The following is a 5,898-nucleotide window of genomic DNA, read 5'->3' on the forward strand; positions in this document are numbered from 1 at the left end:
GGACCTTTGGAAGAGCAGTCGGGTGCACTTACCCACTGAGCCATCTCACCAGCCCTTGTTCTCTTTTTCTTCTCAGTTCCTGTCTCCAGTTCATGTCTTGGCATCTCTCAGTGATGTAAATTTAATTGCTAAGGCAAATAAACCTTTTCTTACCCAGGTTTTCCCCAGAGCTTTTGACAATAGCAAACAAATTAGAATACTATTGATGGAAAGAATGGTTGGTTCCATGTCTTTGGTGTTGTTAATAAAGGTGCAATAATCATGGTAATGTTGCTATTAGGGCACACTGATATATTTTCTTATGCCTATGTTTCCAGCAGGATCATGGGCATTTCTAGGTTTACTTTTTGTTTGTTCTTTGTTTGCTTGTTTTGTTTTTTGTTGTTTTGTTGTTTTTAAGGAAACCCCAAAATATTCTTCATAATGGATAAATTAATTTACATTCTGACGATGTTAATATATGAGTTGACAAGTCTTTATATTCTTATCAGAGTTTCTTATCTTTACCATTATTGATGTAAGCCATTATACTTGTGATGACATAGTTTCTCCTTGTGACTATTATTATTATTAATCATTTCATTCATTTACATCTCAAATGATATCCCACTTCTCTTAACCCTTCCACCTACCCCCATCCCATGATATCCCACTTACCTGGTACACCTCCACTACCCTCCCATTACATATCTTCCCTCCCTGTGTCCTTTTGCCTGTATGAGGATGCTCCCACACCCACCCATATTCTCCTGACCCTCCGTTCAAACACCCCCCTACTCTGGGGCATCAAACCTCCATGGGACCAAGAGCCTCACCTCCCATTGCTGTCAGGAAAGGCAATCCTCTGCTACATATGTATCTGGAGCCAAAGATCCCTTTAGATACTAGTGGTCTAATTTCTGAGAGAACTGGATGGTAAGGCCAGCCCATGTTGTTCTTCCAATGGGGTTGCAGTTCCCCTCAGCTCCTCCAGTCCTTCTGCCAGTTTCCAGTCTCCCACCAGTTTCTCTGTGTTGTCTGCCTCTGCTGTGATCAGTTACTGGCTGGATCTCGCCATGAACTGTCATACTTGCTTTCTGCCAGCAAGTGCCTCTTGACCATGGCAAAAGTATTGGGTATGGTGTCTGCAGACATGATATATCCCCAGTTGGCCTTTCCTTCAGTGTATGTTTCATATTTTTTGTCCCTGCTCTTCCTTTAGAGAGAAATATTTTAGGGTTAAAAAACTTTGAAATGGGTGGATGGCTCAATCCTTCAATGAGGGGCCATGCCTATCTACTGGGGTTCTATCTCTCTACAAGGTTCTATCTCCCACTTCTCTGTGCATCAATTTGGGTTGAAATAGCAAAGAATCACAGTACTGCTTTCATCATGTGTGATCAATGCATACTTGACTCTTATATATTTTTATTAAGCTTTTCAAAAAAAATTTCCCCAATGGAGGAAATTTAATTCTTTCATTAATTTATTTATTTACTAATTTTGCAACCCAGTAACAGTCTCCACACCTTCCTTTCCTCCCATTCCTTACAAACCTTCCTCCTACTTCCCTCTCCCACTCTCTGAGGAGAATTGGAGGCTCCACTCCTGTACTTGCAAGTCACAGCAGGACTAAGTGCATCCTCTCCCACTGAGGCCACTGCAGTCAGCCCAGCTAGGGAAAGAGGTTTAATGGCAGGAGACAGAATCAGACACAGCCCCTGCTCCAACTGTTAGGAGATCCATATGAAGACCAAGCTTCACATCTGACACATGAATGATACTCTGCTATGCTTGCAGATAGGAACCTAGCATAACTGTCTCCCATGTGGCTTTATTTAGCACTGGAGGGAAACAGAGGCAGGCTGAGACCCACAGCCAAACATCAGGGAGAGCTCAAGAATCCTGTGGAAAAATGTGTAGCCTCCCCCAGCCTTGAATAGGTTGAATCAGACCTGTTCTGCCACTTTGAATGATCCCACCTAGGTTGGATTCTTCTGACCTAGATAGGTCTATTGTTCTGTCACCTGTGCTGATCTTCTCCAAGAATCTGCTACCCCACTGAGAGGCTGAACCTGTCTTCCTGAGATATTCCTGAGATAGCTGACAACCTGTCCATTGACTACCTAGTGCTAACAACTTGGCAAGAAAGCTACAAGAAGCCTGGTGTGGCAGGGGATGGGCCTTCCCCCTTTCTAAGCTCAGACTCTTAGTAAACATTGGGCCTTGATGTGAATCTATCTTGGTCATTTTTCTTCTTTCTGTGTTTCCTCCCATACAGCTACAGCCTCCCACTCAGGAGTCCAGTTCCTGTGGCCACAGGTGGCTCCAAGGATGGGCAGTGCGATTGATCAAGTTGTAAGGGTCAAGTACATCACAGGAAGATTTACAGAGTCAACTAACCTGGATCCATGGGGGCTCATAGAAACTGAGCCACCAACTAAAATATGTCTAGGCATTGGACCCAGGCCCCTTCACATTTGTAATGTGAATCTTGTTCACACTTATTATTTGAGAAATTTAGTATTTACCCTATTCCTCCTGTGTAATGACTGTGTTTTCTAGTTAACTCTATAACTTTAAAAGGAACTCTCTTTGGTCAGGTTACATGAGCTAAGGTAGATAATTATGCTGTAATTCTTGGGGAGCACATATAGAAATTCTTCCAAAATAATATACTGTGGAGCTTTCTCTACTATCCCCATTTTATTCAGTTATTTTTCAATTATCTGTGACTATGAGGAATCTGATAAGTATGATATACATTTAGATTACATCCCAATGTTGTAGTATTTTTTCTCATTATCTTTAATCTTACATAATCTACCACCAAACCAGTAATATTTGTAGTAAAATAATCATATTTTTTATACTAGAAGCTTATTAGTCATACTAATGTCATGTCTGTTGTAAAATACATACTTTGAAGAACAAGACATTTGCAAAGGATTACTTTACAATCTAAAGTGATAATATAAAAATCAAACACATCTTTGGTAGGAACCATTAGAAATTGGCACTATTTTTTAAATTATTTTATTAGATATTTTCTTTATTTACATTTCAAAGGCTATCCCTAGTGTTCCCTATACCCTCCCCTGCCCTGCTACCCTGCTCACTCACTCCCACTTTTTGGCCCTGGCGTTCCCCTATATGTGGCATATAAAGTTTGCAAGACCAAGGGGCCTCTCTTCCCAATGATGACTGACTAGGCCATCTTCTCCTATATATGCACCTAGAGACAAGAGCTCTGGGGGTACTGATTAGTTCATATTGTTGTTCCACCTATAGGGTGGCAGACCCCTTCAGCTCCTTGGGTAATTTCTCTAGATCCTCCATTGGGGTCTATGTGTTCGATCCTATAAATGACTGTGGGCATCCACTTCTATATTTGCCAGGCACNGGCATAGACTCACAAGAGATAGCTATATCAGTGTCCTTTCAGCAAAATCTTGCTGGCATATGAAATAGTGTCTGCATTTGGTGGCTTATTATGGAATGGACCCCCAGGTGGGCAGTCTCTGGGGTGGTCCATGCTTTCATCTAGCTCCAAACTTTGTCTCTGCAACTTCTTTCATGGATATTTTATTCCCTATTTTGGGGAGGAATGAAGTATCCATGTGTTGGTCTTTCTTCTTCTTGATTTTCTTGTGTTTTGGAGATTGTATCTTGGGTATTCTAGGTTTCTGGACTAATATCTACTTATCAGTGAGTGCATATCAAGTGAGTTCTCTTGTGATTGGGTTACCTCAATCAGGATGATATCCTCGAGATACATCTATTTGCCTAAGAATTTCATCAATTCATTGCTTTTAATAGCTGAGTAGTACTCCATTGTTTAAATGTACCACATTTTCTGTATCCATTCCTCTGTTGAGGGCCATCTAGGTTCTTTCCACCTTCTGGCTATTATAAATAGGGCAGCTATTGGCACTATTAAGTAAGTTTTAGTAGATGATATCAGAAATTAGAGATATTCAAAATAGTATGCATTTTTGATCTTCCAGAAAATTCCTTATGAAAGACTGATTTTGACATGAATGTAGCGTGATAGAAATATATATTTTTGTCTATGTCAGCTAAGTATAAAATACCATACACAATTAATTTGTGTTTATATGGCATTGTTTAATCCGATGAGGTTTCTTCATGTCAGCATGTATACCAATATTTATACTTGTTACTGTTTTCAAACATTTCATGATCAATCAAGACTGGCATGAAGATTTCCTTCTCTTATACCCTCACAAGTGCTAGAATTACAAGTAGGTACCACTTCATCTAGCTTATGTATCAATATGCCTTAATTCATATGGATAAATATTTCAATAATTATGTAGATTATGTAAATGTGGAGATATGTCTACCTATCTAGACCATCCCACAATGATAGAAATGGAAATACATAGTGATAATATTTGTTTTACTTAATTCAATCCCAAAGTGTTTTTTGTTTGCTAAGAGACTACACAAAGACTACTATTGGATTATATCCAACAAAGTGAGTCTTCAGTTAATGTCCATGGGGTAATTGTGTATAAGTATTTAAAGCATACTCAATTTCAGAACTTTCTGTATAGCTGTGCCATTTAACATTTCCAGATTTCATTTCACCTTAAAAATGTCACATTACTTCCAAAATACAAGTGAAGATCCTTGATGCACCAGTGACATGGCAACATGGCCAACAATCTCCTAAGGTAAGTCTTCATAAGTTTATTTTAATGCAATACTACTTTTTGACTTTCAAGTTCTTTCTGACCTTTTTTGTTGTTAAAGATTGCACAGATTGTCTGTTCCTGTGAGTTGCTATTCATAGGGTAAGGGATTCTTTGCTTTCTGTGTCACAGTACAGATATTGAAACCTTGTTTATATATCACAGAATGACATTTGGTCTCACATCACAAACAAATGTGACATTGTCATACTCACATATTTATAACCAATAGTGGTTAAAAGACAGCATTGTCATATTAAGCACCCATAGCCAGAGTTAGAATATATGAATAGAATTAATCACATATTTCATATGTCTTCACAATAAAAATATCTTTATAAAAATGAGTTTATATATATTTAATAAATACTTTTGCTATTTTAATAAATTCAGTTTTGACTGTGCTACCAATAGAGTACACATTTAAGTCAATTAAAACATCAGTTATATTGTATCCAAAGAAATATATATGTGCATGTTTTTGTGTGTGTCAGTGTATTAAATAATCCAAAATAAGAATTTTACAATTTTACCAAATGATCAATAATACAATGAAACACCAATGTCTTTTTAGATCTAAATATAAGTAATGTTCTGATTTATTTCAGATATTGTCTCATTTTTCCTGAATGTTCACATCTGTGTTTCTGAAAAAAAAAATCTTGAAATAATAACAGCTATAAAATTTTGAGTGCTGTTTAAGCAGAATAGACTAAATTGGGGAAGATAATTTAGTCCTTCTTACTGTGTATTAAACAGACAGGGGTATTCTTCACAGATTCTATTTTAGGTTCATTATATCTCATTTGGCAGTCTCCCATATTTGAAAATCATAACATGAATGTTCAAAATATATAGCAGGTGTCTTCTTATACAGCTATGTGGTTCAAATAAAAGGAAAAATTTTTGAATGTTTTCAGTCTACTAAACATGAACAGATCGTGCATAATACTAACAAGGCACATTTTGTTAAGAAAGTTACTTACTCAAATTTTATTACTAAAACTAATGCTTACTTCACAAAATCATTACTTGAATGTGCAATCTTTTCAGTAAGCATTAAACTGATGCTTTCTGAGTAAATTAAGCCAAGAGAATAAGTGATAACTCACTGGAAAGATACGTTCTTATTGAAGTTCCAAATTTAGCATGGTTTTCAAACTTTTTTCTTTTTTAGATTCTTTCTGGCTTGTGAGTTTCA

Source organism: Mus pahari, chromosome 3, assembly GCF_900095145.1.
Source record: "Mus pahari chromosome 3, PAHARI_EIJ_v1.1, whole genome shotgun sequence".
Classification (NCBI taxonomy): Eukaryota; Metazoa; Chordata; class Mammalia; order Rodentia; family Muridae; genus Mus; species Mus pahari.